Raw genomic sequence first — 15,137 nt, 5'->3', positions numbered from 1 at the left:
CTCCTCTCTCTTTTTCATTCGGAATCTGTCCGATTCGGTGCTTGTATCGTAATCACTCTCTCTCCTACTTTTACGTTTCTTTCTGTCATCTCTTTATCATTATTTCCTTTCCGTGTTATCACGCTGCCTGCGTAATGATCGGTTGCGATCGGTGTCCTGTCGGCGAAATCGTCGCTCGAATTGGACGTTACGCCGATCGCGCGATTTCACGCGATTTCAGTTGACATCCACAGTTCAGTTTGACGTTTCATCCCTCTCCCGCTGACGCCCTTAAACTGGACGTCCTTTCACCCTCGTCGCGTGCTCTCGGCGGAATTTTATCGCAGGTATCGTCGCGCCTATACGCGATTCATCGCGCGAGTTCCTTTTCTCGCGCGATTTTTCTCACCGTCGAGAGCACGCAAATCACGCCAAGCACGCGGCCCTCTCTAAGACTACGTAGATGTTAGCCGCTTTTACTATGGCGAAACACCGTAAAAGAGTGCCGTACGATTCACGACTCGCTCTCCCACCCTCATTTCCGCCCTTTTATCACCCCTTCTCACCGCTTCCTGTAATCTTCGTGTCCTCAGCTTCCCGTTTCCGCCCTCATCGCTTTTCCTCCCCGCGCTTTAGTTGCGACATTCCAGACGCACGGAGGAGATGTATCTAGATATATTAATGTTTATGTCCTTTCTCTCTTTTTCTGTCTATTTCTTTCTTTCTCTCTCCTTGTCTCCTTCTCGATCATGTATCGAATCCTCATGTCCTTCTTCCTTCGATCTTGTTATTCTAATACAATCGCCACATCACGAGTTCCGCTCCCCCGCAGAGGTGGTTGATCGTCACCGAGAAGAAGGTCGGCGCTCTTATCGCGTTTTATCGTGCTCTCGCGAGTCGTTTATTTCGAACGCGGCGTGAGATGAATTTCGAGGTTCAATGTCCGAGTAGATTCCTCTCTCCATTTGATTTGATCGTTAATCTTTTCACGAGCGAAAACAGGTAAATCCAAGGAAAGTGCGATACTGCAATTGGATTCGAAATTGGATTCGAAATTGGATTTGAAATGTCATTACTTTGACGAGACTCGAAATTATTTACGCTGCTTTCGTGATACGTGGCTCCCACGTTTTCCGAGAGATGATTCGGAATTTTAAATCAGAAACTAGAATACACATGAGAATTGTTTGAAATAAAGATATTATTATTAATATTATTAAAGCATGTGACATGTAACGGACTCGTTTCTCTCTTATTGCGACCTTTTTCAGATATTCTCACATGTCCCCACATCATCATCCTGCACTCCTGTCGCTTCCTCTCCAGCTTTTTTTGTTATTCATCGCTAAGCCTGCGTAAAATGTGCGTGTGTGCCTAAATAAGCTCTTCCATAACGCTTGGCACAATAAGCCTATTGTAAATATAAAGTCTCGATGAAAATGCCGAGGTCGAAGATCATGGTTCCGAGAAATAATCGCCTGCGCGATTATGTAAAATCTCACTTCCGAGACGATTGTCTTCGCGATACTAGAATCGCTGATCTTCGCAATTGTGCGATAAGCTGAAAGGCAGTAAATGATATTTTTTTATTAAAAGTGATATTTTTTCGTTCGAGCAGTGTAATATCTTACACTGTGTAATATCTCTACTACATGGGTGAAGTTACGCTGAATCTTGTATACATTTTATGAGACTTAACATCTTTATAACGTCCATATAACGCAAAAAAAGCTAGGAGGGATCAGTTACGGCCTCTTTCAGCTTATCGCAGCAGAGATTATTTCGCTAGCTGCTTCTAGTCGCACCTCGTTTGCCGCTTCCGCCATGTTTGGCGGGCAGAGCCATTTCGCAGCGACGCGAATCGCAATCGGCAGGAGTAACGTTGGACCGTATTCTCTTTGATATCGTCGATATCGTAAATTCGTTGCGATCACGTACATACGCGCGCTCGGAACGATTCGATCGCGAACGTACTCGATTCGCGGCGGCGATGCATTTCGGCAGCGACGAGGACGGCAGTCCTCTAAGGGAAAAACGAACTCAAGGTGGCCGATGCAATTCGACGAGCGCGGGATGCGTGTCGAGCGTGGCAAAACACGGCCACGCAAATGCGAATGAAACGACGGTTTATGGCTCTGCGCACGCACGGTGCAAATTAACTCGGAATTGCAGTCGCATATTCGCGGCGATTTCAGGATAGTTCGTCGCTGTGCTGCACCATAATCCCCGGGTTACACCGTGGACGATTCACAAATTCGCACTAAATGACGGATGCACACGTGATACGTGTAATACTCGAGCGGTGATTAGTCCATCCTACTCTACGATGGTCGAACGGCGGCGATCTATTTATTATTGCTTGTTGTTACGCGTTTAAGCACTTATACATCGACCGAATATATCCGCGAGTGATCGCATTCATCAGAAGAGTTTTAGCAGTAGTTTTGCAGTACTGTAATACGAGTATGTCATTTCCTGCACTCGTGGCTAATAAAAGTTATATGTGCTTTTGTAATATAGCCATCTCTCCATATAATCCCCCACCCGATCCGCCATTAATAATATAATCGATATATATCGCTATCTATCTTCTTCTATGCTAAAGAATTTGAACAAAGCGACGCTTCTTGCATACTCGCATACCTGCGCCGATATTAAAATCGACATGCAGCACTCTTTCCAACGTAAGTATCGCAGTAGCACTTTACCGTATCGCATATGCAAGCTTAAGCTTTCGTCATTTAATTGTACTTTACTTCTAAAATACTCAGTAAGCTACTTACTAGAGCATTCGCACAAGAACACATACTTTTGCAGTAGACACAGATTCATGTGCTTACTTCAGTATTCCGCGTCTTTTCTGTACGAAAATACATATTCTAGCTGAATAAGTATCCCCCGATTTGCGTGCTAAATGTATTTCCTGGACGTATGTGGAAATCAAAATCGCGCACGAGAACATTTCAATCTCTGGAGATGACAAAATATCATCTGTGAAAATACGAGGAAAATATGAAGAACGATGTTGGCTGGATAATCTCCATGCGTACGAATTGTTGCAATTTCAAATATTTATTTTACTTTAATGCATTAATATAGTAACGGCATTAATAAAGGTAGAAACTGAAATGAATATCCGAAAAAGCGCAATAATAAAATAATAAAAATGAGATAAAATCTGAATGAATAGGATAATGAAATAAATCGCGAAAGAAATAAAATAATTCGGGAAATGTGTGTCGGAATCAGAATTTTAAATTTATCAACTCTTCCAATTTTATTTAGCCACTGTATCCCAAATTGAATAAAAAATTTACTGTTTTATGAGATGAAATGAAATTCAAATTTATTAAAATGATGCGTATGACCGGCCACGTAACGTTACGTATCTCCAGGGATTTCAAAAGGATCGGTACGTTTATCCCAACCGATCGCGGAACGCGCTCCCGAGCGATTTTGATTGATACGCGAATTTCGATACTTTCCGGAAATACTGATCGCTCCAAATGGGAAGTCATCTGTACCTATTGCCTGGTCAGACTGTCACCTCGACAAAACTCGATACGGACACTTATCAGCGCATGCGAACACGATGTATGTACGTAAAACGCAACAACGCTTCACAGAGGAATGCACGAGAGCGTACTCGTTCGAAGAAACTCGCTACGTCTGTGGCTACATCTCCGTTTACTCGGCAGAGAGTAAAAGAGAGAAAGACTGAGAAAGTATGAAAGAGCGAGAGAGTGTGAGGGAGAGAAAGAGAGGGAGAGAGAGCCACAGTGTCGGAGATGTACGAATAAATACATTGTGCGGTACCAACACGCCTCTTCCTCTATTTGCAGCGCAAGAAGTGAATCGGCGTGCGACTTCTAACGACAGGCTCTGTACTGACATGAGACGAATGCGCCAGCCATCACACATATATACACACACATATATATGTATTACACCTATATACATATTCACGCCACCGGTGCATGTTGAGAAACGCGATCGTTCATGATCTCTCTTTCAACTTTCTGTTTCATGCTTGCCCTCGCCTGGATATCCATCGCACGTCTTTCAACTGAAAATTTACCACGCATACCGTTTGATCCACCACCTTCCTCCCGCCGACGCTTTCATCCCGACCCGACCCGATGCAACATCCTGTGGCCTACGTGGCGCCGGATCCCATCCCCTAACTGATCCCGAAACGTTCCACGATCGGTCATGATTCACCTGCGATGGCACCCCGTCCGATTTCTGCTCCGTCCTGCCTCCCGCCCGACCGAATTACACTTATGTGGCGATTGTGTGTGACAACCCACCTCACCGCTCATACGTCGACAATCTTCGTGGGGGCGGAAAAACGAAATCGTTAATGCACCGCCTTATTAACATGAATGTTAAAAACGTTGTCGTTGTCGCCTGTTCGTTAAACAAAAATTCACGCGCTCCGCGCAAACGACGGGTTGCACGTTAACAATAACGACGCGCGGATCGCCGGCATTGTTTGTTGCACGTTTTCACTTAAAACGCCAATGTTAAATCGCCAATTATTTCGTCCCGCGTTCCAATCTCCGCGCTACGCTGACCAATCGCGGACGAACTTTGGTGATGGTTTGTCGGTGCTTCTTCTTTCCTCCCACGGTTTTGTTTCTTTTTTTCTCATTTCTCGCACTCGCCGAGCTCGTTCCCGCTCGTTGATGGCCACGCCGAATCGTTCGATAAATATTTGGCAAACGAATGAACGAAATAAAACGGACACACGGGCTCGAACACCGCCGTGCGATTCGAAAATGGTGCTCCGCGGTGGTAAAACGAAAAATAAACGAAATGATAATGCCGGTGAAAATACACGCGCGGCGTATATACTCGTCGACGGCGGCGACCCGATCACACGCGCTCCCGTTCTCTCCGCTTTATCACGTGCTTCGGTTCGAATTGGTTGATTGATTTTTCCCCGATTTTGCCTCTGTCTGATGGGCTTCACCGTGCCTCGCGCGCATACATCTACATATAATCCTCCTCCCCGCGATTCCGATACACATATGTACACGTACATATTATATATTATTATAATGGATTTATCTCTCCTTGAAACGCGCTGGCTTGATATGTGTGCACCGCCGCCGCATTATTTCGACGCCCGCCCATCATCACCCGTGGTACAAAATCAAAATCGGAACTAACGTCTGTGCGGCACACCTTGGTACATGCGTTCCGTCGTATGCCGAATTTAAAATTCGTAATAATAATGCGTGCAAACATGCGTGCGATACATTCGATCTAACGTGGCGACTGATCACCCGAAATTCTCTCCTCGCTCGCATGACCGTGCGTATAAACGAACTCGAATGAAAAAAAAACGAAAACAAAAATGAAAAATATAAAATAAATGAATCGTGCGGGCGCGACGACAAACCGACGATTTACACTTTCGTTTTCCGTAATTTACGCTCTCATTTTCCCCGCGCTTTTTCACTCGCGTCCCGGCATGTTCACTCGCGCGCGCATTAATCGGAACGACGCGCGGCTGCGACTGCAATTTAACCGACGACTCATCATGCTCCTTCATGTGGGGTGCTTAATTAAAAACCGAAAACGAAAAAAAACCACATAAAAACGATAACGAAATGAAACGAGCGATGCGTATAAAAAACTTTCAAACGATAATCAAATCCGATCTCACTGTCGTACATGTACCTGGATGCTTCGAGGACACGCTTCACGCGTGTCTCCTTTGATCTGGTGCCTTCTCCGTCGAATTCAACCGACTGTGATAATGAACGACCACCAAAAAAAAACTACCGATACTTGAAAAAAATACCGTACGAACACTGCCTCGTTTGCTGCATGTGGATCGCCTTAGCAGCCTTAGCCACTGTCGGGGCCCAAGTGGTCCCCCAAAACGCTCACTGTGTCGTCTACACAGACAGCTGCGGACAGGTAGACTCATTATTGTAACCAGTTTTTTATCCGGTCTCGAGCTTGCATCACGAGCGCTGGTCGAGTGACCGGGCGAAAGATTTTAGCGTGCATGCATAAACGCCATGCTGGTCCCTCCTCCCCTTTTGCTCGGCTCGAGCGATTTCCTGAAGTTCGTGATCGCAGGATGACTATTTCGCCAATCGAACTTCAGGGGATCCGTTATTGTCGCTCCTGATTTTCGCATTTCGTCTTTCACGTTCAACGCGTGAACGACGAGTTTTACGCATTTTACAGGATCTCTTGTCTCTTTCCAACTACCTTGATCTGTGGCTCGGTAATTTTAGACTCGGAGAGAATCGTGTGGTGCTCTGATGCAAGCTCGAACTTTTATTGCTGCTAACCATCAAAGTTAACGAGGGAGAAGGATGAATCATTGGGCATCGCTCTACGAATTATCAGCTTCTTTCGTTCGTTCGTTCGCCGCTCGGACAGCGGAAAATTCGACGCTTAATTGTTCGATTAGACTGAAGAGAGCGATCCATGGTAATCTGCATCTCCCGATAACTTTGGCTAACACGTAGCTTTCGGGGGCATCTCCCTCACGACTGCTCACCGCAACTATAACTGCGAATAACCACTGCCTTATCTGGTGTTTGTCTATATTATTATTATACCAATAATTATTATATATTATGCTACTTCGAAAGCGTTGTCGTCACCTTCGCTCCCCCTCCTTCTACTCCCTCACACGTACACAGAAACATTGTCACACATACGTGACATACACACATAACATGCACACGTAACAAATCACAGAGAAAGAGATGCACGCTTCTTATACAGTAATTAGTATGACTAGTACTTTTGCCATTAAACGGTTTGCCATGTATCTATATATTATATATACATATATTATTATATCTATCATGCCATTGTCTTGAACCGCTTGTCTGATTAACGTTACGCGTTATTTGTGGATGAGGATATTGTCGGGATATCTCTTAAACATTTCTTTGTATACGTTACGACTGGAATTATCTAATGTCACATCTGAGAGCAACTTCCATTCTTGTGCGCTTCAGTATTTATATGTTTAATTTTTTCTCTGGCAGTGCATCCTACTGCAAGTAGCAATTATCATATTGGCAGCTGTTACGAGGGAGTGCCGGGCGTGTATATTGCATGCTCATTAATATTACCACCAACATCGAGGAAGCGCATGTCGAGCAGCCAGGTGATATGGAACACACACTCTTAATTCTGCACGATTTATCTTCGGTACGGGAGATTTGATGTATGGAAATTAGTTTTCTTCCGCTGTGACGTTTTTAGCGATCTTAAACTTTGAAACTCCATTCTTCAACTTTGATGTCGAACACTTTAATTGTCTTCACAAGTTATAGTGAAAGTTATACCCGCCAAACTAATTACATCAAAGTTTTAGTAATTATTTAATCTCTCTTTCCTCAGAAATGCAGTTGCAATATCACCTGGTTAGCATTACATGTATCGCGTCGACATTCACGTTACACAGTTTCGCAGTATTCACCATAATTGTATCAAATTCGAACGGGCCTCGTGCATGAAAGTGCCGAATCGCGTTTCGAAATCTGAAACAATAAGCGGGGTCCATTTCATCAGGAATGTCCGCGCTTTTATCGGGCAATGACAATGGCGTGATGAACGATATGTAAATTCCAAGGGATGTGAAAAATCGGCTTTCGTGACGGGACGCATCGATTTACAACAATCTTCTGTTATTCGAGACGTTATGCATTTGCAGTTTTTTTTCCCCCGGATTGGCATAAAGGCGCGAAAAGTAAATACCACCGTGGCAAAGAGACGAAACGGACAAATATGGACAAATTCGTGCGATTTTAATTCGAACCAATTCGAATCTCCAAATCGATCTCTCGAGCAACTTAAGAGTTAGCTGTCTGAGCAAAAGTACACGCCGCTTTCAGTCGAATCGCTCTTTTCTGCTTACTTGGTCAAAGAACGACACGGAGTGTCTTTTACTTGCTTGCACTGATTGCTTTCGACGCAATTAATTTACGATCGCGAAGCACAGATTATAGAATACATAGACACAGAATAGAGAAGCGCGTGTGAGCGTGATCCGAACCAACGATCATTTTCCATTGACAAGGCTTTCCCCCCGCATACGGGAGACGATCGGGATCCACCGATCGCTCCGCGCGTTGTTCTCTGTCGAACAGTCTCTTTTTACTTATTATACTATTTGGCCAGCTCTGTCGTTATGGTTGCGGAGTTGCAGTTGATATAGTGTTGAACTTATTTGCAGTAGAATATTATTAATTTGACGGCTTACGACATCTCCCAAATCCATATTATATGATATTGCCGATAACTGCTGACTATCCAACCCCTTCCAGCCCCACCCCCTTTTTTCGCCACGACGGCCATCGTCACACTTTGTGCTCGCTGGCGTGGATCACTCGAGAGAGGATCTCTTCTTTTCCGTAGCTTTAGTAGTGAGTGGATGTGTGTTACGATCCTGTGATTCACGCACGCGGCCAAAGCCGGCGACGAGTCGGCCCTCGGCAGCACACTAACGCTTGGGTGATGATTATCGTCGTATTATCATCGCCAATACGTGATCGCCCTCGTCGTCATCGTCGTCGTCGGACGGAGAGACTGGCGTCACCGGTCTCTTTAATCACATTTGATACGCGTCCGCTCGACCTTTCGGGTAACACCAATAATCACCCAAGCAACGATCCCCCTTCTCCCGGGCCATTATTTGCATGACCAGACTCTGTGTTCGTAGCGAGTTATCTCTTACGCAGTTGCAAGAATTGTTTATTATAATATAGTTAATATTATGGTTACCATCACTTATATTACTAGCGTTATTATTATTATGATTATCATTATTCCTGCTATTAATGCTATTATACGATATCATTCTTATTACTGTCAAAGACTTTTGTAACTTTGGTTTCTGAGCGTTTCGTTACGTCACTTTATTATCATTATCATGATTATGAGTGTGCGGAATAATTTCTCGCCGAGATCGTCGAGAGTTACGTCAGCGAGGCAATTTTATTATTATCATTCTCGTTTTCCGTGATACATTTTCATATATTTTGCACGCTTCTATGGTGAGCCTATGGTATACTTTTGCGCGATGATACTTTGTTTCTTTAATTACGTTTTTTTTGTTTATTTTTTGATCATATATACATATCTGTCTGGTAGGTTGTTAATGCTTTGACCTAACGTTTTGCTAACACGAAAACCATTCTCTGGAATTTGATGTTTAATCTATTTGCTGCATTTGTCTCTTATATATTTCGGATATACGAATAATTCTCTTAGATACGAGTGTACGTGTGTGTTTCCGTGTGTGTGTACATATAATATGCATACATCTTTTGCCGATGGGTAATTCAAGGAACGGATAGTAGCTGTAGCTGGGTGGAGTTTCTGCTTCACTTGGGTCCTTTATTCGTATTCTTTCGATGGCCAATGTTCTTCGACTAGCATTTATGTCTCTCTTTTCCATTTGCCATTTGTTAAATGTGAAATTATATCCGCGCTCGCGAGAAATATCGCCCGCTTACAATTTCGGGGTACGACTCCGAGACGCGAAAGATTTTTTCTGTCGTCGCTGATACGTCATCCGGGATTGCGATCTTGTACGTAAGTGGTATACGCGCAGTCACGTAGAGAGTATATATGCGTACATATTATATATATACATGCACACATTTACGTGTAATTGTCGCAGTTGTCCCATTTCGTAAATCGAGTTTACATTAATTCAATATTTAACATTGTGTTCGATCGAGAGCGACGGAAGAAAAAAAAGAAGAAAGAGAAAGAGAGAGAGAGAAAGAGGGCGCGGAGCAAAGAATTTTTCGGACGCTCCTGCTAGATCTTTCCGTTATTTTCCCGTATTTTGTTAATACTAAAATTTCAGTCTAGTCATTGTGCTGAATGGCCCGCCGAGAAGAGGGCTTCCAAACCTGATTCGCAAATTCTGTATAACGTTCATCAACATACGTTTCGAGAAGCGATTTTACATAAAGTATGCGGGCGCATGTGTATCGAGAATCAGACTAAATAAATAAGACAGAATAAATATACGAGCAATCACTATGTGCTGAACATTTTAGCTGAATTTGCGGACTTTACCGTACGACTTTCTCGGATTTTCTCGGACGAAATTTGCGAATCAAAGATCCTTGTTTCTAGGCGCGTTCCTTGCACACAGTGTGTCTGGAATGTCACGGAATTAGCATAACAAGAAATTGTCTCACACACACACACACACACACACACACACACACACACACACAAAGCCGGCTCGCGGTTATAAAAATAATATGAATTCCTTCAACTCACGCCCAGTCAAGCCAATTTTGCAAATCCCAGCAAACCGTAAATGTATCCATTCGATAGTATTAACATGGTCAGACGCGCAAGACTCATCTTGCGCTCGATCCAATTCCAGTTATTTTAATTTTATACACAGTATATACATATCACCAATAGGAAATGCCCTGTTTGTAAAAACGAAAAAGTTCTACTGCAAATTTACTACTTAATTCGTATGTGCGAATACTCGGCGACCGCCTGTTACTTTTCGCTTAATTAATTGGTCACGAATGAGATGTCATTCGAGAAATTTCTCATCTTGAATTATTCATTTCGGATATCGATACGATCGTGCTGATTATTCGTACATCAATAGCAATTAATTAATATCCATACACGAAACGATCTTCTAGAGAGCATGTAATGAACCGTGATATGCTCTAATATTGAAGATTTCTGAGTGTATGGTTGCGTGAAAGAATTCGGTGACAGTAGGAGGATGCTCTGAAATGCATTAAAGCACTCGATACTTCTAATTAATATAATTCTATTATAATTAATAAATGGAGAGACCATGTAATAAAATATACATAATTCTGAAAATAATATCGAATGTTATATAATGAATGCACAAATATTTATCTTTTATTTATTCAATAAAGGATTGTATGCCTTGCATTCACAAATAAATTAATTTCAATTAATGAATATGTGAAATTATAAAATATTATTTTATATTTATTTTGAGAAAAGCAAATGAAATAAATTATCGAGTGTTGGTATTTTTGAACAGCCCCAAGTGAAAGAGTGAGATGGTGTGTAAGATATGGTTTCGCGCGCGTGTGTGAGTGTGTATGCGCGCGCAAGTGTGAGGGATATCTTGCGGGAGTGCATGCGTGTGTGTCTGTGATATTATAAGTTTTTTTTTGCAAATTAGTTCTCCGTTCGCCGATCTCATTCGTTATAAGAGTACCTGGCACATTTTCTTTCAGTTACTGGACACCCTCCCGGTGTGCCAAGATTTTAATCGACAAGTGTGCAACCGTCCCGCCTGCAAGTTTATTCATCTCAGTGACGGTGAGTTATTTGTGCGTATCAGTCGTGAATACGACTGGATCGCGCACACTAAATGCAAAATGCTAAATGCACACCAAGTGCTAGCAAATGTAATTGAGACTATTGTGGGAAAGAATGTTCCATATGTGTATGTGTTCATCTATACTTACTTTCAGAATAGAGATACATACAAGAAAACAAATTTATTGAAGTAAAAAAATTGAGGGTATATCAAAAATATATTGGATTGACTGTTTATTTATACTTGCCGAAAATTTGATGCGTCAGAATTTATTAATTTTCGTCTCTATTTCTATCTCGAATCTATTTTTACTTTCGTGACGTTGAAACTGCAAAATTTGACTTTATAGAATCACGTGATCGCGTTTAGTGCTGAACACGCTAAAATTGAGATTACGAACCAATATCTCAGCACGAAACGTCCGTCTTTTGTCCGATTGATATTCGTCTGCTTTTTCAAATTTCACCGTGGTCAGGAATCGGTATCATGCAGGGACGAGATTTCCGGTAAAATCGGCAGTTTCGGGTAAAATAAGCGTATCAAGAACGACGGCAGAAATTCAGCTATTGAAATTCCTGGGCGACGGAACTAGTCTCGGCCAGACAGCGAACACCGATGGTTATGGCCTTGTCTTTCATCAGTCGTTCGACTCCCCATGAATTTGCCAATTTCCTGCGTCGCGGGACGCGTCGCAATTACAAGCGATAAATCACTCGCGGTTTTATCGCTCGAGAGTCCGATTGCCGTTCCGCGCGCTTTATTTTTCTTTTTCCTTTTCTTTTACTTCCGTTTTGCGACGTCGGCGGTCGTCGATCACCTTCATTATCGCTGACGCGTTTATTAAATGTCACAGCATGGCTCGCTTTCACGTTTAGCACGCGAGTGATCTTTGCGGATGTAATGAGAATCTCTCTTTTGTCGTGCCGCCGTCAATTAGGTTCTACTCGTGATAATGAGCGAGTACAGCGTTACTCGAGACGTGAAAGAGAAAGCGTTTCTCGTCACAACTCTTGTAACAATTAGTGATACTCTTTGCACAATCAACTGCGGACGATATACATGAGCGAATAACGAGCGTTATTTACGGATCGTTGCAAATTGGCATTAATTCGATGTTTATATTTATATTTAGGTGTCGCGCTCATAGTCGATGAATAGTGCAATCAATAACGAGGTCTTTAAATTCATAATATTATACATATTCATAATATACACGTAATTGTTAAATCCGATATATGAAGAACAGATTTTAATGCTTAATTATTATCAACTCAATAATACCTCGATATTCCCATACAGCACAAGATCGTTTTATGATCATTCATAGAATAATATCGGAGAATGTTTAGAATATTCTCATATAATGCTTCAGAGTTTCTGTGAACCTTCCATGGAACATTTGAAGTAGACAAAAACTCACATTCTCTGAATGTTCTATAAATATTCTGTAGCATATTCTATGAACATTTTGCGTATGTTTATGGACTGTTTCTATATATACACTCTAAATAATAAGTGTTTGAAATTTCAAACACTTTCGTTGTTGCCGTTTTCAAGATGTTTATTAATGTTTAACATTTCAAACATTTATAAGTGTTGGGTTTGTGGTTGGTGTTTAATTATATTACACGCGTAAGGTGTTTGATTTTCTACTTAATTGAAATTTCCTGCAAATCAAATGTTTATATGTTTGAAGTCTAACGAATTTGTTGGCGCGTAGTGGATGAATTGGTTCCTACAGCGAGAGATTACTGCATCTTAGTCCGACCATCAGATTATCAGATATTCCCAGTGTATCGCGATTTAATAAATACCTTGTTAGGCAACTCTTGCTCGCAAGAAACTGCGCCGCGAGCGCCATCTGGTTTGTTGAAATTTTTTAAGAATTCAGTGCTTAAGTTTGTAAATGTTTGTTTCATAAGTGTATAATTAAAAAGTGTTTGAAATCTAATATAAATCTGTTTGACTTTCTAATAATCAAACACAAATTGTGTTTTATTTTGTTCCCGTTTAAAAATCGAAAGTATATATCTGTTTAATTTGACTCATGTTTGATTTTAGCAAAACAATTTTAATATATATATAGCAATGTTTGATACAAAAGTGTTTGAAACTCAAACGCTTTTCCACTTGCGTTTGATAAGTCAAACATTATTTCTGCTTAAATGTGTATAATTCAAACACTTACGATAAAGCCATTTTTAGAGTGTATAGGATATTCTAGGAATATTGTGGGAAATATTATAAAAAATAAAATATTATAAGAATATTCATTGAAATATCATTAGAATATTCGGAGTACTTACCAAATAACATACCAATAATATTTAGAACATTCGTGGAACTGTTTATGAATATTCTTTTCAAATATTCTCAGAATATATGGAAATCATGTTAGAATATTCTCCGAATATTTTGTGCTGTATGGGTTGGAACATTGTTTCACACTATAGGTCTGTTTTTATTCCTGCACTGCCGAACTGGTGCAATACGTTAAAGTGAGATAAGTATATTTTTCCTCACTCTAACTTATTGCACCAGTTCAGCAGTGCAGGAATAAAAAACAAACCTTGTAATCTCCATGTTTGGTAGAAAAAAGGGCAAATTCTATGCGCGTGAGTGATACTGCAAAATGTAACTTGCAAGATGTGACTGATCCGATCTCTTTTGAAATTTTCAGGAAACGTGGAGGTGATCGAGAACCGCGTAACGGTGTGCAGGGACGCAGTGAAGGGCGCGTGCATGCGACCCCAGTGTAAATATTACCACATACCGGTCGCGTTACCGCCGGCGCCTCTGATGGCGATCGCATCGTCTGCCTCGCCTTAGGATCGCTCTCACCAGCGACTAACGCGCCGGGATCGCGTGGGGTAGCGAGGAGGAAGACTCGATAAAGCTTGCACGAACACGCATCTCTGGGGGCTCACGTCGGGATCGTCGTGCATCGGGATGGCATCAGCGCGCGGCGATGGCGAAGAGGGCGACGAAGCGGGAAGAGATGGAGGCGCCGAGTGAGGAGCGTCGTCGTTCCCGTCGTCGGATTCGATTTGGTCTCGACGTCGATATTCCTTCGCGACACTCCTCTCCGTCGTACACGCACGTAATGCACACGCACGAATGTGCGAACGCACGTTTAGGTGACGGAGAAGGGAAACAAAGCGCCGCAGGAAAAAAGAAAGAAAGAAAGAGGACGATGTAGGAAAACGGTGCGCCGAGGAGATTTCTGTCGCGCGAAGTCGAAACGGGGAAGAAAGAAAATACATAGGCTTGAAATCTGCTTTTTCTCGTTTATTGCGAAAAGAGAAGACTGAGAATCTCGCAGGAAAAGATTCAGCGGGCGATCGTGGAGGCTGGAAGATCGGGCGAATCGGTGAATAACCGTCGCGTCGCCACGAAGATGATCGTCAGTGTCAAGGATCATCGAAATATTCGTTACAGTGAGCTAGCAAGCAGTCTTCCTTAACGTTGTCTCTTCTTGTTTCAACTTATATTTGGCTTCCTATGTCGTATCGTGTCGCGTGTAAGGCGAATCTCGAGATGCTCGTCGTGCTTCGGGATAACCCGGAGAATCCCGGTGTAGCGTTTCAACTTCCACGATTCCCTTTTTTCGTTAACTCGCTCGCGTGACGTGAGGCGAAGTCTCTCGTGGATCGAGTGCAAAGTACTGGCGGGAGAACAACGACGACGCTTTGTCCCCGCGGGTAAACGTCAAACTGGAATACGTCGGGACCTATTCTTCTCACGATCGAGCGAGTTAGCGAACAATGACCCGCGATTCAGCGTCGTTCAAGTTTCTACGACTTCCTCGTCGATGCGGCGGAGT

The sequence above is a fragment of the Ooceraea biroi genome, chromosome 2 (genome assembly GCF_003672135.1).
Source record: "Ooceraea biroi isolate clonal line C1 chromosome 2, Obir_v5.4, whole genome shotgun sequence".
Taxonomy (NCBI): domain Eukaryota; kingdom Metazoa; phylum Arthropoda; class Insecta; order Hymenoptera; family Formicidae; genus Ooceraea; species Ooceraea biroi.
The sequence above is the reverse complement of the archived record's forward strand: the minus strand, read 5'-3'. Positions refer to the sequence as shown.